The sequence below is a fragment of the Prionailurus viverrinus genome, chromosome A1 (assembly GCF_022837055.1).
Source record: "Prionailurus viverrinus isolate Anna chromosome A1, UM_Priviv_1.0, whole genome shotgun sequence".
In the NCBI taxonomy this organism is placed as follows: Eukaryota; Metazoa; Chordata; class Mammalia; order Carnivora; family Felidae; genus Prionailurus; species Prionailurus viverrinus.
The window spans coordinates 177,737,951-177,761,044 of NC_062561.1; the positions used below are offsets into that span (position 1 = coordinate 177,737,951).

At 52.9% G+C, this 23,094-nt stretch overlaps 1 long non-coding RNA gene across 1 annotated transcript; it reads left to right on the top strand.

The window, feature by feature from the left end:
• Nucleotides 1–986: 986 nt before the first annotated feature.
• Nucleotides 987–17,778, top strand: LOC125167611 (uncharacterized). Its single transcript, XR_007152842.1, has 3 exons — nt 987–1,026; nt 7,537–7,688; nt 17,745–17,778. It is a non-coding gene; the product is annotated as an uncharacterized LOC125167611 (long non-coding RNA).
• The last annotated feature ends 5,316 nt before the right edge of the window (nt 17,779–23,094 follow it).

Here is a 23,094-nt window from a genome sequence, read left to right on the forward strand (position 1 = left end):
AGCATCTACACCTCCCTTCCCAGAGAAAGTCCTTGATTTTCTTCCTCTCCGGGTCACCAGCTCACCCTATCGTGGTTACTGACTCCAGGAACCCCGGGGCGTAACCGGCCCATGGCTGTGAGGGTTTCTAGGTAAGCCCAGGACTAGGGTTCTGAGGCTGTGCCCAAGGTCGGGGAATCAGCCTGGCTCCAGAGCCAGAGCCCTTGTTCACCCCAAGGTAGGGGTGGTGGAGGGCAGGTGAATTACCGGGGCGGAGGGGGGGGAGGGGAGTCGTTCGTGCCCCCTTCCCCAGCAAAGGTTCTAAATAAGGCCCTGGAATCTGCTGTGTCAAGAGACAGCTGAGAATCCATGTGGCCCAGGATCCTCTGCACCTGGCCCCAGACTGATTTGTGGGGGGTGGGGGTGCTGGAAAGCTAAGACCCGCTCTGCCACATTTTGCCACCCTCTAGCCTTTCTGAGAAAGAGACTTCTCAGAGAAAAGCACAGCGCGTGAAATACATGAAATGTTAAACCTGGCCCCGGGAAATGAAAGTCCTGGTTCTCTGTACTGAGAGGCGGTGGCCACTTTTCCGCCAAGCTAGAAAAGAAAGAACAGTTGTCATGAGAGGTTTGGTGCCGTGGGTGGTCTCCCAGAACCCTCCTGGTAGCCCCAGGAGGTGGCTGTCACTGACCCCTTCGTAGCCAGGCAGAAACTGAGGCTGGCAGAGGTCGGGTGACTTTATGGTCACACAGGGTTGGGGTGACTCTAAGACAGGCACTGTTCGCCCCTAAGCTCTCCTGCCCCAACCCCAGGGCCATCCAGGCCCTGTTTGTGGCTTTCTTCCCTCCAGGCACTGAGCATTCTGCAGGATTAAATTCCTCCTCCGTCCCCCACCTCCCCTGCCCCTCCTTCCTCCATCCCTGCACAGGCAGGAAACACGGGCCCCCAGCCCTGGCCTTCGCATATAAATATTTGTCTAGCAAATTAATAAACACAGAGGGGAGGCCTGCAGTAAAACCCGGCAGGAGCCGCATCCTCTACCACAGGTATCTCTATCGTGCACAGCTGTGCAGCACGGTGTGAGCGTGGCGGGGGGGGGGGGGGGTTGATGAGGGGGGGGATAAGCGTCAGATGGCGGGGTGCAGGGGTTTGACACACAGACTCTGGAGCCAGGCTGTCTGGATCTGAAGCCCAGCTTCTCTGCTGTGTGACCTCAGGCAAGTTACTGCGCCTCTCTGCGCCTGTCCCCTTCTCCGTGAAACGGTAGAGTGGAACATAGTCCGTGCAACAAGATATTAGGGAAGCCGAGTTGAGATTCCAGGATGAAGTCACTTTGTGACTTCCCTGCGCAAGGAAGAGACAGCTTACTTGCACCAGGAGGATCCTCAGAGGGGGCTAATGCCTGAACTGTTCTGGAATTCTCCTGCCTGAAGCCCACCAATGACTTCTCTGCTGTCCTCAGAACTAACCCAGAGCAGGTTTGTTTATTGTCTCCATGGCTCGCAAGGCTCCACGCGGTCTGGAACCCAGACTGACCTTTCAGTTTCACCCCTACAGACTTGCTGTGCTCACAGCTTCCCCACCACGGCCTCACTCTCCCCTCCTGCCTCCCAGCAGCCGCTCGGCCCCAAGCCCCAGAGCGTTTTTTGACTCATTCTCTTTCTCTCATACCCCACAGCCTGTATCCTTAAACCAACCTCCTCTTCCGGGAGCCACCACCGCTCGCCCCTCAGGCCTGGCTAGTCCTCTCTGCAGCAGGTGCCTCCTACCTTGAATCCTTGCTTCTGCCTGCACTCTTGGCTCACAGGCAGCCAGGAAGATCCTTTGAAAACACAACTGCGATAATGTCACCTCGGTGCACTCAACAAGCCAGTGGCTTCCCATTGTAGTTGCGGGAAAACCCTAAATCGTTATAGCTCACCAAGCTCCAGACCTCAGGGTCCAGTTCCCCTCAACCTCCTCTCCTCCTGCCTGGTCACTCACCTGCTTTAACCACACAGGCCTCTTTGCTGTTCCCCTCGGAGCCCGTGTACCTGCCTTTTTCCTCCCCCCAAATGTCTTTCTCCAGATGCTTCTGTGGTGGATGCCTTCCCTTCCAGGTCTCTGCCCAAATACCACCTCCTTAGAGCTTCCCCGGACCCCCAGCTGCTGTGCCCTCAACTCTCTCTCACATGTACACCCTAATTCTCCTTTTCACCCCTTACCCACCTTAGTTTTTCTTCTAAGTGCTTATTTCCACCCAAAATTATTTTACTTATAAAGTGTACAAATAATTTAAAAATGTTACAATATTGTCCATCTCTCTAAAGCATAATCTCTAGAAGAGCATGAATAGTGAAGGAAAAGAAGAAAGGGTAAAGGAATTAGGGGCAGATCTGGCTGAGTGGAGGCAGGAAGGAGGGAGAGGTGAAACCTGGGCGCTAGGATCTCTGGGGGAATGGCGGGTCGAGCTCAGGGAGCCGGCACAAGGCCCTGTGGAATGAGGCTGAGGGTGACTTTCGGAACAAAGTATATGGAGCTGTAAATACCAGAAGGGGAGCCGTGGAACCCAGAAGCAGAATTCAGTATTGGCCCTAAAGCCTCTTCCATCTCTCTGGAAGGCAAGTTATAACTTCTGGAAAGGACAGTGAGGGTCGGATCCTATAGATCGTATTCCAGGCTTGGCCTGAGCTGCTCTCCTGACCATCCTCTGAGCCGGGAGGGTGTGGACTCAAGATTTGGGGCCAAGGAGGAACTCGCAGCGTCACGCCCTCTGGAATGCTGTGGCTGCGATTAACGCGCTCCAGATTTGCACAGTTCCCGTCAGAACATGAAACCAGAGGAAAAAAAACCCATGAGGCCCAGATTGATCAGCGCAGAACTTAGCAACAGCACAACAAGCTGTAGCCAGCCCACTTCTGCAGCGAGGGGCTTTCCGCCAGGCCTGGGGCTTGGGAACTCCGAGCGGGCTCTGCTGTCTCTGGCTGGTTTGCAGGGCCCAGAGGCCCACCCCATTGGCCATTGCGGTGGTGGGTCTGCGACTTGTGCTGGAACCACAGGGCATCCCAGAGATGGCCTACAATCCCTATGGGGAGCCTGAGAAAGGAAGGCTGGTGGGTGTCCCCACGCTTGGCCACCTTGGGAACCCTGGTTCACTCTGCTGGTTGATGGGCTCACCAGGCCCACACCTTTGCCAGGAGCTGACAAGAGTGTGGGGGGACTTCTGAGTTTCAGAAACATCCAGATTACCCCGGCATTTCACGGTGAGTCACAGCCTCCGGTCTTCACCATGACATCTGGACGGCAAGGAACTTGGCCGGCTCCCGACCCAGTTCCTCAGTGCCTCCTCCCTCCACCAGGCCAGCTGCACACTCCCTGGGCCAGCATGATCGTGTTATAAAATATCTCAAGCATATGGAGGTTCATAAAATCGTACTGGGGACAAGCACCCCTCACTCCTGTTTAACTCCATGGTTTGCCTGATCTGCCTCGCCCTTTCTCTTTCTCTCTCATAAGAAGTCAAATGTACAAAACCTGTGTGAGCATGGCCTTGGTAGGTAGCGCTGGTGGGGTATCCCCGGGCGTGTCTAGGGAGAGAACAGACCCGCGGAGCTGGATTGCATCTATTGTGCTAATGATGGGGTGCCTGGCAGATATCTGACAATGGATCTGGCACATAGTAGGTGCTCAGGAAGTAGTGGCTTTCCTGATATCGTTGCAACCCATCCACACGCAGCCTGTGAGTCAGGCGGTCTGCAAATGGGGAAAGAGATGCCAAGAGCAGGGCTCAGGGTCACTCGGCCAAGGAAGGGGACCGGGACTATAAGTCTTGGGAGTAGAGAGAGGACAGCCACTGGTCTCCCAGTGCCCTCTCTTCCTGGGGATGCAGGGAAGAGGGCCATGTCCAGGCTTGGGTCCCCCAAAAAGGTGCTGAAGGTAAGAGCCCACCGGAAAGTGACTGGAGGAAAGTTGCCTTGATTTCCCTAATGCAGCCGTTTGGGGAATTCAAGGCAGGGCCAGGGGCTCCTCCAGGGATGGGGGTCTCCAGGCTCACCCTGATGGCCCCTTTCTCTCCCTCTGCAGCAGCCGCCACCTGCCCTGGTTGGACGGCTCCTGGCCTCGCTGCAGTGGCAGGGGGTGAGGGCAGACTCGTTGCAGCTGGGGGTCCCCAGGGGATGTGAGAGGATCCAGCATCTGGGAATGCGGCAACCCTCACACCTATTTACCTGACTCACAGACTCTAGCTTAGTGACTGTGTAGCTTATGAAGGACAGGACCCAGTCCTGTCCTCCAAGGACCCCATCTTAGGCCCCATCTCAGAGCGGGCCAGTGGTGGGGGATCCCTCTGGAGCCCCAAGTCCCCAGGATGGACTCCCTGCTCCAGCAGTGACCAGCTGTGTGTCCCCGTGTGGGTAGTTCTCCTCCCCAGGTCTCAGTGCTTCATCATCTGTGAGCTATGAGGATGGGGTGATCGATGTGGCCTGTTCCCAGTACCACATATATGACCGCCTTTATTCCAGTAAATACTCGGGTGCTCCTGCCACCCTCCACACCACTGTGTTGTTCTAAACAGCGTTTTTTTTCAGAGTGGAGGTCCCCACATCACCAGCAGCAGTGTCACCTGGGAACCTGTTAGAAATGAAAATTCCCCAGCCCCACCCCAGACCTACTGAATCAGGAACTCTGGGGTGGGGCCCAGCAGTCTGTGTTTAACAAGCCCTCCGGGGGATTCTGATGCCTGCCCGTGTCTGGGAACCACTTTTTTAGGGCATCAGCCTGACTGTAGCGTGTTCTTGCTCTAGACCCTTCCATGGCTCCCCATGGCCTTCTGGATAAAGTCCAAGGATCTGACCGGTGGTTGAAGCCCTCCCCTGATGGCCCTGACTGATGCGCTGTGGTCTATTTCCCCGATCAGATAGCAGGCTGCTGGAGGGCAGTGACTGTGACTCACGCCTCCGTCCTGTGTTGCCTGGCCCCCAGCTGGGCTGGCAGGCTTCGCAGAGGGCGGGAGAAAATCGTGGCCTGCGCTGACTACATGTGTGGTGCCCAGTGGCAGTCTGAGGTTCAGATTCTGGCCTTCACTCTATGGCTGTGTGAACCGGGCACATTGCTTCACTGTTTGGAGCCTCAGTGTTCCCATCTAGGGAATGGGCATAGTGATAGTGTCTGCTTCGGGCGACTGTGAGAGGATTAACTACAATCACCAGTACAAAGTGCTGAGCCTGGTGCCTGGAAGGTGCCTTAGAGAATCGAGGATCTACAGCCTTTTATCCAAACCTGGGGCCAGAGGTTTCAGAATTCTGAGTTTTCCAGATTTTTAAAAAGGGAAAACATACCATAGGTAACACAGCACTGCCAATGGGGAGTTTTCTATGAGAAACAACAACACTGATATTTCTGTGCCAAAGTGTGTAAATATGCAAAGTAACTGCAAATAACAAAGAGTGGCAACAACTAGCTTCTCATCAGTGCAGGTCATGCTGAGCCTCTTGGACTTTTCCAGAAGGGAGCCATCGAAAGGAACACAAGAGCGACATGGTCAGGTTGATGCCCCGAAACAGCAGTGCCCAAGCGTGAGTGCTCATCAGAAATCCCTGTAGGGGTTGGTACACACAGCCAGCTGAGCTCCACACACAGTCATTCGGGCCTCATGGTAGTCATTGAGGAAGGTATGGTCACTCTCCCATTTTACAGAACACTTTACAGAACACTGAGGCTCGGGGAGACGAAGTTACTTGGTTGGGGCCTCACAGCTCAGTGGAGGGCAGGGATTGGGACTTGCCACATGACCTTTGGGGCCACATTTACAAAAATCTTTTGGTTTTCGGGAACGAACTGCCCTCATGCTGGCTTCAGGGAGAAGCCCGTGACGGAGTGAAAGAACACAGGCTTGAGGACTCGAACCGGTTCTGCCATTTCCTCACGGTTGCATCTCAGCCAGGTGACCTTGCCTCACTGAGCCTCAGTTTCCCCATCGGCAAATTGAGATTAGCAGTTGTTCTTTGGCAGGGCTGAGGGAGAAGGGGCTGGGATGAGGCGGGGCACTCTGCGGGCACTCAGGAGGGGCAGCGCTGGTGCTGACTCTGCTCTCCTCTGGGGTGTCAGGCTGAGCCCCAGAATCCCCCGGGCCCCACCCCCAGCCCACACTCCAACGTGCCTGGGCCTGGGCCCTGGAGCGAGGAGGAGCCCTCCTATCCTGTGTTGCCCAGATATTGTGGAGGCCTGTTGGTGTCTCTCCATGGTGACAGTGCCTTGAGCTGGATGGAGGTGACGTAGCTGCCTGTGTCGGGCCCCCATGGGTGCGGTTGTGCCCCTGGGACACTGAGGGAAGCCGGCTGGCACGGCCAATGCCCTCTGAGTGACACTGCAGGGGCAAGCTGGGCCCTCGCTTCCTGGAATCCAGCAGACGGGTGCCCAAGTCCGTGTTCCGATGCTTCGCTTTCCCGCCAGGCTGGGTTGGAAGCAGCCGCGTTTCCAATCCGGGCAGTGTCTCTACCTCCCTCTCTCGAAAACTCTTCTTTTAAGGTTTGGCATTCGTCAGGCACCACAGTGGGTTAGGGAGCTCCAAGTTCCAAAGCCAGAGGCCTGGGTTCAAATCCCAGCTCGGCCAATGGCCGGCGGTGTGATCTGGGGCAGGTTACTTGACTCTGTGCCTCTGTTTCCTAATCTGTGAAGGAGCAGACACCTCCATCCTCCCAGGGGCTCAGATGAAAACCCCGGAGACATCTTGGATTCTCCTCTGTCTCGCATGCCCGCATCTGATCTGACTCTCAGGAAGTCCGGTTGGCTCTGCTCTCAGATGTATCCAGATACCCAGATTCCAGTGACATCTTTCCCTCTCCAGCTCTACCCCGCTGCTCAGAGCCACCGTGTCTCTCAACTCCCTGTCCTTTCTGCTCCCACGCTGGCTCACCGATAGCTGACTCTCAGGGCCCTTCAACCAACGGGAGGACCAAAGTCTTCCCAGTGGCCCACGGGTCCACACCACGTGGCCTCACCTCCCCGACCTGTTGCGCCTTCCACCTCTCCCCTGGCTCACCCTGCAGGACTCCCCCCCTGGGCTCCCTCGAGTCCTGCCCTGATATGTTGCCCTGGCCATTCTGTCTGTCTGGAATGCTCTTCTCCAGGTACAGGCCTGGCTTGCTTTCTCACCTTCTTTGGGTCTTTGCTTGAATGTCACCTTATCTGACTCCAGTGTTTAAAGGGCAGCCCACCCCCCCCCCCAGCCCCCCAGATCCTTTGCATACCCCTCCTTGCTTTATTTTTCCTCATAGCCCTGATCACTATTTAGTACGTCCTCTATTTCCCTTTAGTTGTCCGTAACTCATTCTACTAGAACATAAGCTGCAGAGGGCTGGGAGTTTTGAGTATTTTGTTCTCAGCTCTAGCGCCTGAACCTAGAATGGCCTGTGGCCCACAGTAAGTATGTAATATTGTTGAATGAATGAATGCAGGTAGGAGTAGTGTAAACCATGGTTTTTGTTGTGAGGCTTGAACGCGTTTAATGCAAAGCACTTAGGACATGCAGCACTCGCCAGAAGCACTCAATACGGTTGCTGTTGTTGTTGGGGCTGCAGGTCTCTGCTCCAGAGAGCTCAGAGTGCAGCAGAGGGAGGGGCCGATCCTGCCCCTGCCAGGAAGATGTCCCGGAAGAAGGCTCAACAACACCTGCAGATCCCCCCAGGGCTGTGAAAGGGCCCAGGGCGCCCTGGAAATGGTGAGCAACCAGGTGAGCAGGCGTGGGGTGGTGGAGGGGCCCCAAACAAGGCCAGACTGTCTACGCAGCTCCCCCTCTTGAAGCATCTGGAATGCCAGGCCAAGGAGTTGGGGCTCTCTCTGGGGACACTGGGGAGCCTCAGGGAGGCCTGGGTGGGGATGGGGTGGGGCTGGGTGGCGAAAGTGGGTAAAGACTCTGAAAACCAAGCCTTAAAGGGGAAGGTCATGGCCTTCAACTGAAAGGTTTGTTGTAGCAGTGAGGGGGTGGGAAGGACCAAGGACCTGAGCTCTCCCTACAAGGGCAGTCTCCATTCTGGCCCCTATGGGCAGGGGGGGGGCCTTTCTGGTGAGCAAGAGGGTCCCCCAGTGACTCCACACTGTGCTGGCCCAGCATTAGGGAGGAAGCGAGTAGCCCATCTCTGGCAGTTTTCCAGCAGAATTCCTGGTGTGCTAGGGAGAAAGGGAGAGTGGCTGGATTGCGTGTCTCTCTTACCGGCAGGAGGGGCACAGACAGGTTCTCAGTGAGGGGCAGTGAAGTGGGTTCTGCAGGCTGGAGGACTCTGGGGAGAGCCTCTTCACCAGTGCCTCCAACCTGAGTTCGGTGAGCACCTACTATGGCCCAGAACAGTGCTAGGGACCACATGTGCAGAGGACACAGTGTAAGCAAGGCCCCTGCCCTCGTGGGGCCAACAGCCTAGGGCAGGAGGGAGCAAATCAACTGCGGAGCAGATGAATGACATTGAATTGCAAATGTGAGGATTTGCCTTTCATGGGAGAGAGTGACATGGGCTAGAGGTAGCCCGTGGGCTAGAGGCTGGGGGAAGGCCTCTCAGGGAAGATGGCATTTGAGCCAATATGTGCAGGGTTAGCAGGAAGTCTTCGTGCAAAGAGTGAGGGGAAGAACACTCCAGGCTGTTCTCTCTGCCTCTCTGGCCACTTCCAGTCTAATGATATTCAAGGTGGGGTTGGGTTTTCCAGGGCTGGTCAGAATCTGCATTTGGGGAATCCATTTTTAGCAGGTAACCATGATAAGTGAGGCCCAATGTCATGCTCACTGTGGCCTCCAAAAAACAATGTTTATCACCTGTTCCGCCCTGGCATAGGAAAAAAGGGTTTGGCCAAGCAAGGATTCAAGGGGCAGAAAGGGAGAGTCAGCGCTTTCTTCTTTGGAGGTGATAATAATCTTACCAAAGCACAGAAAGAAAATTAATTCAAGTATTTCATTCATTCAAGTACGTATTGAGCACCTACTATGTGCCAAGCATTGTTCTCATGGAGGGCACATGGCTGTGATTGGGGTAAAGTCTCTACCTTCACAAAGTTTACAGTCTAGCAAGAGACACAGACAATGAACAATCAAGTGAATAAAAATAACCATTTCAGGAGTGAGATGACAATGGCTACGAAGGAAATAAGGCCAGGGCAGGATGGTCTAGCATGCGGCTGGTGATCAGGTAGGGCCTCTTCGAGAGAGTGATATTTGAGCTGAATAAAGTGAGGGAGGAAGCATGAGAGGATGTGAGGTGGAGTATTCCATACAGAGGGAGTAGGAAGTGTGAAGGCCCTGAGGCTAGGACCCAGTTTAATTGGCGCCAGGAGGCCCAAGGAGGCCAGCGTGGCAGCAGTAATATGAGGAAGCAGAGTGGTGGTAGGACAAGGGGTTAGACAGAGCTGTCGGGCTCCTCAGGGTGTGGGTAGCTCTGTCTTTGGGGCCCTAGGACTGCCATAGTTGTGCTAGGATTCAAGCCAAGTGTCTGCTTTCAGGCACAGACCAGATAAGATCCACTCTCTGGGGAGTCGGTGGTCCCACAGCCCACCACACCTCCTCCTCCTTTTGTCCAAGTCTCTCCTTCTAGAACATTCCATTAGTGCAGTTTGGGGGGCAACGATGGCTGCAGAGGTGGAGGGCTGTAGCCAGGGATCTTGCTGCCTTTGGAGAGAGGGCTGCAGCTGGAGGCTTACGGCCCTTCGTCTCAGGTATCCCCAGTCGATATACTGGCTACTACTCTCTCCACTGTCGGCTCAGGATACCCCTCTCTGCTTGGGTTGATCAGAAGTCCCCACATCCCACACTGGGCCCGCTGGGAGCTCCAGGCCACATGCTGGTCTCTGGCCAGCCTTGTTCGAAGCCATCTTCTTGCACCTCTGTGAGCATCCAGCCCTCTTTCCTATCCTTCGCCCTCTGAGTCTGGGCTTCCACTTTCCACCTCGTCTCAGCTGGCTCTTAGCTCTGGCCCCATCAGCTGGTGACATGCCCAACTGATGGCCAGCTAGTTGATCCCCTGTTGTGGAGGACGATGTTGTGAGTTTGCCCAGTGTTGACACACATCGCTATGGCCAGGCTATCAGTGGGGCGATGGGGAAGAAAAGACGTCTGCCCTCAGGGAGCTCGCAGCTGGCAGGGGCCATAGGTATAAAGACTGGGCTGGAGGAGTAAATGGCCCCTCTACCACCCACAGCCATCTTCTTCTGACGTGTGGTCTAGTGTTTGCTTTTTAATGCGGAAAAAATTGAAATCCATAGAAAAGTTGTAAGGATGGCTTAACAAACACCTCTCTGTCCTTTATCTGGAGCAGTGGTTCTCAGGATGCTTTTGCTCCCCAGAGGACAGGTCTGGAGACCATGCCTAGAGATATTTTTGTTGTTACAACCGGGAGGTGCTCCCCGCATCTAGTGGGTAGAGGCCAGGGATGCTGCTAAGCAGGCTATAATATGTACCATGCTGTGACTGTCCCTCGCACCAAAGAATTTTCTAGTTCTCGTTGCAAGCAGAAAAAAAAAAGTGTGGTGACGGATGTTAACTAAACTGACTGTGGTGATCACTTCTCAATATACACATATATCACATCATTACGTTGTACACAGAAAACTAATGTAATGCTATATGTCAATAATATTTCAATAAAGAAAAAGAGGTACAATGAAATGAAATCACACTGAAAATCTGTGAATGAAAGCCTGGAAAAATGGATAATGTGCAAATAGTAGCCAAAGAAAACTTGTGTGGCCATATTAATATCGGACAAATAGATTTTAAGCAACTATATTAATAGGGATTAGGAGGGAAAATACATAGAATTAAAGAGAAAATTCTTTTTTTTTTTAATTTATTTTTTTATTTTTTTAAATTTTTTTTTTTCAATGTTTATTTATTTTTGGGACAGAGACAGAGCATGAACGGGGGAGGGGCAGAGAGACAGGGAGACACAGAATCGGAAACAGGCTCCAGGCTCTGAGCCATCAGCCCAGAGCCCGACGCGGGGCTCGAACTCACGGACCGCGAGATCGTGACCTGGCTGAAGTCGGACGCTTAACCGACTGCGCCACCCAGGCGCCCCAAGAGAAAATTCTTTAAGAAGGCAAAACAATCATAAATGTACATGTGCCTAAAAGCAGAGCCTCTAAATATATAAAAGGAGAAATGTAAAAATCCATAACTAATTTGGGATATTTTTAATACACCTCTGTCAAGCAAAAGAGAAAGGTTATAGACTATCTCAGCAACAAAATGTATGATCTTCTATATGTATGTACATGTATATAAATAAGTAAATATGCATGTCCCAGCAGAGGATGGGGGGCTTCCTCTTACACAGTGTGGTACTAAATCTCATGATATTTGGACAGTTGTCCCCTAACAACCCTGGAGATGACATCATTAACGTCCAGCTCAACTCTTACAATGAAGTGACGAATTTGGAATTGCCATGTGCAACTCTGAAGAAAAAAAGAAAAAGAATTTTATGGTCCGAAATGTCAATAATGACAAGATTGAGAAATCCTGCCCTGAATCAACCAATAGTCAATGTTTGACTCATGGACTTTAATCTCTCTCTCTCTCTGTATATAGATTTATTTCTTCTTTTTCTGCTTCTCTTTCTTGTTCTTTTTCCTCTTCTTGCCTTCCTCCTTCTCCTCCTTTTTCTTCTTCTGCTTAACTCTTTCAGAATGAGTGGTAGACATCATGACTCTTTGCCCATAAATACTCCAGTGTCCCTCTGCATAAGTACAATACACATTTGATACGGAATGATTATCTTATACACAGTTTATATTCAGATGTTGCCAGCTGTCCCAGTCATATCCTTGATTGCATTTCTTTTTCTCACCTGGAATCCAGCCCAGAGTTAGGCCTGTATTCAGTTGTCCTGTCCCCTTTCCCTCTTTTAATCTGGAACAGTTAGTTCTTCAGCCCTCTGTATCTTTCATGACCTTGACATTTCTGCAGAATACAGGCCCATTGTGTCGTAGCACGGCCTTGTCCTTCAGTGTGCGTTTGTCAGGTTGTTTCCTCCTAATCAGATCCAGGTCCTGCATTTTTGGCAGGGATCCTCAACAGCGTTGCTGAGTCCTCAGTGAATCACATCAGGAGGCATGTGATGTCTGATGGTCCTCACTGATCTCTTGGCTGAACTGGTGTCTACCGGATTTCTCCCCTGCAAAGGCTCGCTTTCTCCTTTTGGGATTAACAAGCAATATGGAGGCTGATCTTTGGAGGCTGTGTCTATCATCCTGCCCACCCCCAACAAACCACCGCCTGGGCTGATTCTTACCTAAATCCATTTTCACTCTTTTGGAGCCAAATGGTTTTCTCACTCCATTCTTCCTTGATGATTCTGACCTGATGATTCGCCAGCATCCGTTGATGATAAATGAGTTCATTTCTACTATGATGGCTGTCGGTTGGTGATCTTAAAAACCCATCATTCCCTCTTCACTTATTAGTTGGCATTCTTCTATAAGGAAGAGTTTTCCCTCCCTGTCCCCCGCTCCTTCCTGTCTTTTTTTTCTTTGTTTTATATTCATCCGAGTGAATTCACGGACTCTTTTTTTATTCAATATGTCATCATCCTTTGCCGTCCTTGTTCAACGCTCAGTCAGTGCTCAGGTTGTCCCAGAGTTGGCTGCACTGGTGTCTTCAAGCTGGCTCCTGCCCGCTTTTGGTGTCTCTCCATCATTCTTTGGTCATCTCAGTACCTTCTGCCAAAACCTGATGTTCCAGGCTCATCTTGTATCTTTCCTGTTTCAGCCTTGGAACCATCCATTTCCCCAAACTGCCCTGCCTCCTTTTACTGGGGAATGATATAAGCCAAGATCTGTGTGCTTTCTGGGCTCATTGTTATTGGGGTGTCTCCGATCCTGGGCCCTCTCAACAGAAAGAACTAGAAATCCACATTCATTTGTGTTTTGATAAATTTACATCATGAGCTCATCCTTTGACCTCACACCCAAGTCCACATCTCCCTCATCATCTCCCTTCCATATCTGGATCTCCCCTGCTGAACACCGCGACAGCCTCAACATTAATTAACGCATTGCTCGTCTGCTCTGTGCTCCAATAACCACAAAATAGCTTCAGACCTGGTGAGCGACAGGTAACCCTGTTAAGTAAAGTTCAGGCTGTCCGTCCATTTCAATTGCCTATAGATTGAGGGTAACATAGTCTTTCAGCAGTGTTGAGAGGCGTCTTGGATTCGTTCTTTGTCCCCTCTCCGTAGCATCGTGCTATCGCGGGGATGTGATATCAATTTGTTATACAGTTAGATTCATTTGCTTGGAACTTAATTTTAGGTTTTACCTATCCTTATTGATGTCACTTCACACCTGGCTTAATTCCGCTTCGCCTCTGCTTCCTGAGATGTTGGACGACATCGTGAGCTAACAATGCTGGGGTGCTGGTGGTGCTGCTGGGAGCCCTCTGTGCTTCAGGGTTTCCCAAAGCGTGGGCTGCACACCGCTGGCTCTGGCAGAGAGGACTTTTATACAGACGTGGCATTAAGTAGCAGTAAATCCCGCGGTGAGAAAAGCATTCTTCTTCCGGTTCCCCTTCCTTCTCTGATGACTTCTGGAGGAACATTTCATGCTGCTGCTCCCACGAGATGGAACCCTCAGACGCAGCCCGCAGAGGGCAACGATATTTAGGCAGAAGACAACCTTGGTTTCTTTACCTCTTTGTTTCTGAGAGCCGGGCTGTCTGGTTTCCGTGGTAACCCTGCTGCTTTCCAGCGGTGGCCTCGGGCAAGTTACTTAAGGCCTGCGTGCCTCAGTTTCCCCATCTCTATGCTCGAGATATAATGGCACCCCGCCATAGGACTCTTACAAGAATGGATGGGTTAATGGGCCTAGTGGAGTGCCTGGCACGTGGTAAGCACCAGCTATATTCATTTAATTTTTAATTTTTTTAATTTTTGACACAGAGAGAGAGAGACAGAGAGACAGAGCATGAGTGGGGGAGGGGCAGAGAGAGGGAGACACAGAATCGGAAGCAGGCTCCAGGCTCTGAGCTGTCAGCACATAGCCTGACGAGGGGCTCGAACTCACAGACCTCGAGATCGTGCCCTGAGGCAAAGTCGGACACTCAACCGGCTGAGCCACCCCGGGCGCCCCCAGCTATGTTCATTTTCATGCCAACCTTCCATTGATGGGAAGTGATTCGAGCTTTCCATTCAGGATAATGATGCAACATTTCCTTTTAAGATACATTTCATTCAGTCAGTCGATGAAAAACAAAGATTTCGTTTGAAAACAAGCGGGCTGCAGATTCTGCAAAAAGTAGCAAAGCCCTGTGGTGTGACCTGTGGACCTGTGGTGTCCTTGCCACGGCAGCTTTTCAATAAAGTAATGTGCGTGAAAGAACACTGGAAACCGTCAAGTGCTCTCCTCCCTCTTCCCTCCCTCCCTCCCTCCCTCCCTCCCTCCCTTCTCTCCCTCCTCCCTCCCTCCTTCCTCTTCCTTCCTCCTCCCTTCCTCTTCCTTCCTCCCCCACCTTTACTCCTTCCTCCCTCTCTTTTCTTTCCCTCCTCCCTCACTCCCGCCTTCCTCCCCTCCCCTCCTCCCCCCTCCTTCCCTTTCTCCCTCTTCCCTCCCTCCCTTCTGTCTTCCTTCCTTCCCTCCTCCCTCCCATCCTCCTTCCTCCTCCCTCCCCATCCTTTCTCTCTCCCTCCTTCCACAAATAATAACAAAGACTCCAGCTAGGTGCTGTGCCCGGTCCTGCCGCTCCAGAGGTGAATAAGTCATGAAGCTTCCTCCTGGAATTCGCAGTCTAGTTGGGGAGGCAGACTGGTAACCAGATAATTGTTGCCCTGTGGTTATTGCCCCCAAAGGTAGATCTCAGCGGAGCATGTCATTGGAGCAGAGGGGAGTGGGATTGCCTCACCCAGCAGAGGTGTGAGCTGGGTCAGAAATAGTTGCTGAAGTCCGAATCTGTCTTGAAGACCGCAGGGGAACTATTGGGGTAAAGATTGGGAAGGTGTTTCCCGTAGAAAGCTCCACCTGTGTAAAGTCGTGTGGCCTTAGCAAGCACCTCGGGGTGGTGGGGTGCAGGGTGCAGGGCTTGGGGGTTGAGGCGCAGGGCTGGAGAGGTCCTCAGGGGTCAGCGATAAAGCCAAGACCCGTACCATCGTGGAAACACTAAAAGAGCAAAGCACAGAGGGACTCGGTCGCACTGCATTTGGGGAAGGTCATTTGGGCGCTGGGCCGCCAGCTTGGAGGGGCAGGCCTGGAGTTTGCACTTGAGGACTCTCTCCAGCCTGACCCCATGGTCCCTGTACCCCCATGCCTCTGCTCCCTCCAGGCGCATTTGGCCCCACTCCCTCCTGAGCCTTTTGTAAGCCTGGCTCCCACAAGAGAGAGGCCCCATCCGGCATGGTAAGCAAAGACTGGGTCACCCTGATCCAGTACCCTAACCCAGTTCTGCCATCCTCTGTCTGGACAGTCTTGAACGAGTTACTTCCCCTCCAGAAGTCAGTTTCTCCATCGGCACCATGGGCAGAATCCCACCTGCCTCAAGGGCCACAGTGAAGCTCCGCCTTGGACCCACAAGCGAGAGTCCTTCATGGCCAGTGAGGGGCCGTGTGCGAGTGTGGTGTGGGTATTTGCACCCAGTGTCTCCCACTCCCGTCGTGCCTGGCTGACTCAGGGCCTTGACTCAGGCCTTTGTTGCTCTGCTCTCAGCTCAAAGCACTCCACCCGCTCCTGTCCTTTCCAGCAGATGCTCTGGGTCACGTCTCTGCGTTCACTCACCAATGCTCTGTGCACACAGGAGGTTGTCAGCCCGCGCTGATAGTCTATCCCCGGCACTGACCCCTGCCCCTACCCTGGAAGGCCCCTAGCGGAGGACCCTTTGACCTAAGTCACTGCTGCCATCTATGCTCTGACCACCTTCCTGTGAGTCGGGGGGACAGCAGAGGCTCAGGTCAAACAGCCTTTCTCCCGTCCACCACGGAGCCCCTTCTCTGTGCCAGGCACAGAGCTAAGCTCTGGGTCGAGAGGGATGGAAGAAACGGGTCACACCTGCTCTCGTGCCTGGTGAGTTTGTTCACTCACGGTGTGTGTTCACATGAGCATGTGAGTGTGAGGCGGTGTAGGGTTCAGAACTTGGGGGGTGGAGGCATGAAGCTGGAGAGGCCTGTAAAGTTCAGGGTACAGCTCGGTGGGGAGATGACCATACCCAGGCAAATAAGATCATGTCTGTCAGAGTATCAGGGAGGCAGGAAACAGGGCCCTCCAGGGAAAGATGGGAGGCTTTGTTGGAGCCCTAGCGGTGGAGGAGAGTGAGGCTCCCGGGGGCGTGTGGACCGGACTTGCTGACGGCTGGGACCCAGCAATCCTGATGAGCTGTCGCTGGAGAACTTGGCTGGCCCTCCAGGCGGCTCTGAGACTTCCCAGCCCGGGGGAACCATCTGCGCCAGTGTGGAGACCTGGGTTCCAGTCTTGGGTCTGCCCCTCCCTGACGGCGTGGCCTTGGGCGAATCACCTTGGCTCCTGGACTCTCATTTCATTATCTCCACAAGGGGAATCGTAACCGTACTGTCCTCTTGAGTGATGATGACAAATGCACATAAAATCACATCAAAGAACTCAGCAGGGTGCTGGCACCAGGAGGTGCTAAATAAATGTTAATTTTCACTGGCCATACTCTCTTCCTTCTCACCAGTGACCCTCAAGATTTCCAGGAACCCTGGAGACCCTGCTTGGGCTGTGGCTCCTTCTACGGTCTCCCCATCAGTAAAATGGGGTAATAACAGAACTTGGTACATAGTGAGTGTGCTCGCTCAGTGTTAGTGGCAGCTGGGATTGTCAGATGTGCCTTTCGCCTGTACCTGGCAGACCCCCTTCAGAATCTGGCCACTGAATCTGCCCCTGACCCCACTGGCACCTCGTGCCTCCTCCCCGTGACACCGTGGACTTTTATGCCTCAGGGCCTTTGCTCCCGCTGCTCCCTCTGCCTGGTTCACCCTTCCCTCTAGTTGACTCCCTGCTGCCCTCCTTACTCCCTGTCCTTAGGCACTCCGTCACATCACTCTTGTATTGTCTCCAGATACTTGTCAGGATCTGAAAGGATCTTTCTTCTTCTATTTATCTGTTTATTATCTGCCCTTCTTAGTTTGGAAGTTCTAGAAGGCATAGCCTATATCCTGTCTCCTGCTCTGATCCCAGCTCATAGTACAAGCCCAGCACCCAGTAGGCACACAGTGTGTTATTTGCTGGGAGAAGGAAGGAAGAAAGGAAGAGAAGGAGGAAGGAAGGAAAGAGATGAAGGAGAGGAAGAGGGCAGTGGAGCCTGTGGAAGGAGGCAAGGAGGAGTGGCTGGGGGTGGGGAGCCCCACACCCTCTCCACGCAGTCCTTTTTCAGGTTTCTGTGGTGACTTTCACCTGAGCTTGCTTGCTTGCTTTCACATTTGTATCTTGTTGTGGTAAGAACACTTAAGGTGAAATCTATCTTCTTGACAGATGTTTAAGTGTATGATACAGTGTTGTTAACTATAGGCAGATCTCTAGAACTTACTCCTCTTGTGCGACTGAAACTGTATACCTGTTGAAGGATAATTGCCCTCCCCCTGGCCCCTGGCACCCACCATTCTTCTCTGCTTCTACGAGTTCGAGGCTTCATGTGGTAACCGGAATCATGCAGTATCTGTCCTTCTGTGACTGACTTCTTTCCCTCAGCACAATGTCCTCAGGGTTCATCCATGTTGTTGCATATGGTAGGCTTTCCTTTTTTTAGTGTTGTTATTATTATTTATTATTATATTTATTTATTATATTATTATTATTATTATTATTTTAGAGAAAGAGTGTGTGCACATGCGCACATGTGCAAGCAGGGGAGAGGAGCAGAGGGAGAGAGAGAATCTTAAGCAGGCTCCATGCTCAGGGCAGAACCCGATGCCAGACTCAATCCCATGACCCTGGGATCATGATCTGAGCCGACATCAAGACTCAGAAGCTCAACCTACTGAGCCACCCCAGCACCCCAGGACTTCCTTTTTTAAAGGCTGATAATATTCGATTGTATGTCTATACTACATTTTCTTTACCCATTCATCTGTCCGTGAACACTTAGGTTGTCTCCACATGTTGGCTATTGTGACTAATGTTGCACTGAACATCAAACCAAAGCTTCTGCACAGCAAAGGAAACAGTAAACAGTGAAAAGGCGACCCATGGAATGGGAGGAACTATTTACAAGCCATATGTCAAGTAAGGGATATATATCCGGAATATTAAAAGAACTTCTGCAACTCAATAGCAAAAAACCAAATAACCCGATTAAAAAATGGACTAAGGACTTGAACAGGTATCTCTCCAAAGAAAATACCCAAATGGCCAACACGTATATGAGAAGATGCTCAACGTCACTAGTCATCAGGAAAATGCAAATCAAAACCTCACTACTGTTAGGATGGCTATTGTTAAAAAAAACAAAGACAACAAGCGGTCGGTGAGGATGCTGAGAATTCAGACCCTTGCACACTGTTGGTGGGAATGCAAAATGGTGCAGCCACTACGGAAAACACAATATGGACGTTCTTTAAAACATTAAAAATCAATTCACCATATAATCCGGTGATCCCACTTCTGCATATATGTACCCAAATGAATTGAAACCAAGCTCTCTTTTGAAGTGGTCAGTACTCTCCTTCCCCAGGTGTCTATTGGCCAGAGGTCACTGTCCTTCCCCCCAACAATTGCCTGGGTACCTTGTTGGGGTGCTCAGGAAACATCTGCTGACAGGATTAATAAGCCCAGAAATTTCCAAGTGTGGTTTATCTTCAGCTAGTGAAGATTTCCTTGAACAAGGGGCCTCTGCCGCCACCTACTGGGCATCTGGGAGAAAGGGCTCCTATATTCACCCAAGGAGCCCCTCTGGATATCTGGTCATTTATAAATAAACGCCAAGAACAAGAGCCAATAGCAACAGCCATGATTACTGTAGGTCAGACATTGCACTAGGTGCTTTAAAGACATGATGTCTTAATCTCCAACAACCTTGATATGTGGCTGGGGTTATCTTCATGTGACACAGAGAGATGAGGAAACACTCAGAAAGGAAGAATGGTCAAGGTCACACAGCTAGTGAATGGCCAAGTCTGGAGTCTCTCTGGCCCCAAAGGGGAGCTGAGAAGTATCCTGGGGAAAGGCAGAGAGGGAATGAGAGGGCGGGCAGGAAAGATGGGAGAATGGAGAGGAGAGCCATAGAAGGCTCTAGAAACTACGCCCAGTGCCCTTCCCAAGAAGGTTCACTCACAGTCACTCTATGTCACGGCACCCATGCTGTGACCCCCTCGGGACATCCTCCCAACTACCTTGAGCCCTAATGCTGGGAAGCCTCCTTTCAGCCACCTCCAGAAATGCTTAGTGCCTCTGTCTGCTTCTGGGCCTCCTCTATACCTGGCTACCTCCCCAGCCAGGGAAGGTTAACTAAAGGAGCCCACTGATCCGGGGCAGGCTCATCTCGAAATGTATATCTGATGAATGAGCGATGCTCTGAAATGCACATTTTTATCTCCACCTTACGGATGGATGAGGGAACTGAGGCTTGGAAGGGGGGAGGCGATTTGCTCAGGGCCACACGGTTATGTTGGGGTAGGACCCTGACAGTAGTTCCCTGAGTCGCCTCCCAGAGGCATCCATCAGAGAAAGCTCTGGGTGGCTGGACCCCCTCAGGGCTCGCTTATGCCCCCGGCTCCCACCTGGGATCAAAGGCAGCACTGCAGGAAGCCCTTCCCATCCCTGACTTCCCCAGAACTGGGACAGGCTTTGACGTCAACACGTCCACATTCCTGCCCTCCAGTCCCAGGGCGGGGGCACTGATTTCCTCCCTCCAGCCTTGGCATCACAAACAGGAAGCTGGGTCATGTGGGTGGGTTGGGGTGGGACAGCAGCAGGAGGGGGGAGGGGGCCCTGTCCAGGCATCAGCTCCCAGCCAGCACCTACCTGGCTGGGCTCCTGGGGAGGGCCAGGAGCTGGTGCTATAATGTGTCCCCAGGGTCACACTGTTCCCAAGGCACTTACAGAGGGCCCTCCGTGACTCCATCCCTGCTGGCCTCCACTTAGCTACTGCTCTGGCATTGACTGACTGAGCTCACTGTAATGGTCATCGCAGGTTGAGTACTTCACGTGAGTTCTCTCATTTAATTCTGGTAAACAATCCTCTATCTTCCTCTGACAGATGAAGAAACTGAGGACTGGCCGGTGACAGCCAATGCCCAAAGTGCCACAGCAGTGGGGAGTGGGCAGGGTGGGGACCGGACCCTGGAGTGTCTGGCCCAGAGCGAGCACAAACAGCCCCACGAACCCAGCCCCTGCCACTGCAGTATTGGGAAAATGCAAATCTGCTTGTGTTCCCCCTGGGCTAACCCCTCTGCCATCTGACTGTGCTCTGAGGATGGCATTCTATGCCCCTTATCTCGGCATTCTATGCCCCCTATCTCCTGTTGCCCTCACCTTCCCAGTCAGATTTCCTGCTTTAAATGTATTGAGCCACTGCTGATTCCAGAAAATGCCTCATTTTTTTTTTTTTCATAATGACCATCTTTTATAGAGGAGGGATCTGATGGTCAAAGAGGGGATGGAATTTGTATCAGGTCCATAAAACCAATGGAGGGGGGCCGAGTCAGACTCACTTAGGTGTGGCTCGTCCAATGCCCTCCATGCCCACGTTTCTCAGATGTTAGGAGGCTTGTTCAGATGACAGCTTCCTGGGCCCAACCTGGGAGATGCAGGGAGGGGCCCAGAACCTGCATTGCCAGTGATCTCCACCCCCACCCCCCCACCCTGTGAGTTTGAGTACCTCTGCTTCCCAACACTCTGTGGCCACCAGGGCTGCCTGATGGGCTCCCAGTTGTCACAGAAGCTGTAAGACTTTACCTTGGGAGGCTCTTCCAGCCCGTGGCCCCTACCCACCCAGGGATCTTATCAGTCAGAGACCACCTTTCCCAAGGAACAGCCTGACTTCCCAATCCCCTTCTCCCGCAGGGCCCCGCAGGGACTACTCCATGCTTCCCTCCTCTTTGTCTCACCTTCCCAAGGGGCAGGTGCATTTCACATACCTGAGGAAGGGCTCGATACCCTATAGGATGCCCTGGAGGGGTGGTAGACACGGAAGGCCCTGCCCTGAATCTCTGGTTTGGGGGGGCCGGTGTCTCAGGTTCTTCTGCTGCTGCTTCAGGACCACACCTGGAGAACCACTGGTGTAGAGGATGTGAGATGCAGGGGTGGCTAGCCAGCAGGCAGGGGGTGGGCGGTGGGGGGGGGGGGGAGGTCACCATTTTCTACCAGGTACAGTTGTGCCTCAGTTTCCTCATCGACCAACGTGGAGAACAAGAATACCTACTTCTCCAAGTGGTGCTGAGGTTTGAATGGCACATGAGAGTAAAGGGCTAACTGGTATTTGTGTTTTCTTCCCACTCAGAAGTCCTTTTCCAGGCAGGTTCCTTCCACAAATGTTTCTGGGCATCTGTTTCTACCCCTGAGGCTCTCGGGCTCTGGTTCCCACAGGAGCAGGGAGGCTCCGTGGGGCAGGTGCTGCTGGTTCAACAACCCTATTTGACAGAGGGGAACACAAGCCGTGGCTGAGCCTCCTCTGTGCTTACAGTTGGGAAATGTCAGGGGAGGGAATCAAACTGGGTCTCAAACTCGAGTTGCCTGCGGTGCTTCTCGGGGAGATCACCACGCCCACCCTAAAGGAGGAGACCCCAGGCACCCAGCTCCATTCCCAACCCCCGCCCCCTGGACCCCATGGGTCTTAGGGCAGACTTGTCTGCAGGGCCATTTCTCAGGTTATGGCGCCCTCTAGTGGTCCGCGTACAAAGACGAGGAAGGCGTAGAAAGGAGAGGCTTGAACAGGAATTAACTAAGAGAAGGGGGTAGGGCTGGAGGTGGGCATCTGGTGGAGTTTTAGGCGGAAGGCAGGGTGTATGCAAAGGTCTGGAGTTGGGAAGCAAGCCTGGTGCGTGAGCTGGCTGGATCTGGGCTGAGTGGGGCAGATGGGAGGGGAACAGTGATGGGACACTCTGGAAGGGGCAGGCCCAACCTCACAGGACCTCCTGGGTCTCAGTGGGAAATTTGCTCGTTTCCTCCAGTGCATCAGGTGTCAGGGTTAAGGTGTGGGCTCTGGCCACAGGCCTCTGTGGATTTGAATCCTGTCTCTGTGTTATGCCAGCTGTGTGGCCTCTGGCAAGTTGCTGAAGCCCTTTGTGTCTCAGTTTCCTTCCTTGGGTGATTGGGATCTTGACGAGCTGCCCCCTAGGGCCCCCGTGAGGAGTGAGTCTGCACAGGTAACACAACAGGAACAGTGCAGGGCCCTTGGGCGTGCCTGTGAGTGCTGGCGGATATTAAGCTGCTGTTCTAGTTCTTGGAGAGTTCTGGGGCGGAATCCCCGTGGCAGAAGGACTGTGGCCTCTGAGGAGGATGGCTTGAAGGAGAGCGGGGGGGGGGGGGGGGGGGGGGCGTTGTAGCCCATCTGAGGAGAGATGACGGGCACAAGGACCAGGGTGCTGGTGGGGAGGAGAGGACACGTTCCTCGTAAAGTGAGGAAGTGAAATCAACAGGGCTTGGTTGATGGATTGGATATGGTGGGGTGGGGGGTGTGAGGGAGAGAGCGGGTCCCCCATGACTCCCGAGACCCAGCCCTGCACCGCTGGGTGGAACTCGAGACCCGGGGGTTGTTATTTGATCAACTGGGATTGAGTAAGTGACTGGTGGGGGGGGAGAGCTGGAGTATGCAGGAGGTCCGGGGTTGGGATTCCTTTGCAGCTGCTGGGTGATGGCCCCGAGGAGCTTTCTGGAAGAGGATGGCTGTAAGCAGAGCACTCCAGGTGAGAAAGGGATTCTGGATCACCTGCCCCAAGGCTGTCATTGAAGCCAAAGTCGAGGAGGCCATGATGAGGGAGAGGACGCAGATGTGAAGGAGGCCAGGCCTGGTTCTGAGCACCAAGGAGAGCCCACCGGCAATGGCTGGTTAGGGAAGGGTGAGCTGGAGAAGACTCCTGGACCTACCGGCAACTGGCCCGGGAAGGCACATCTCTGTCTGCCAGGCCTGAGCTCCATCCGCCATGTGCACCCTCCCTGTTTCTTTCAAATGCCCCTCCCCTGCTCCCTGTCCGGCACCACGAGGTCATTCCAGGAATGCTTTC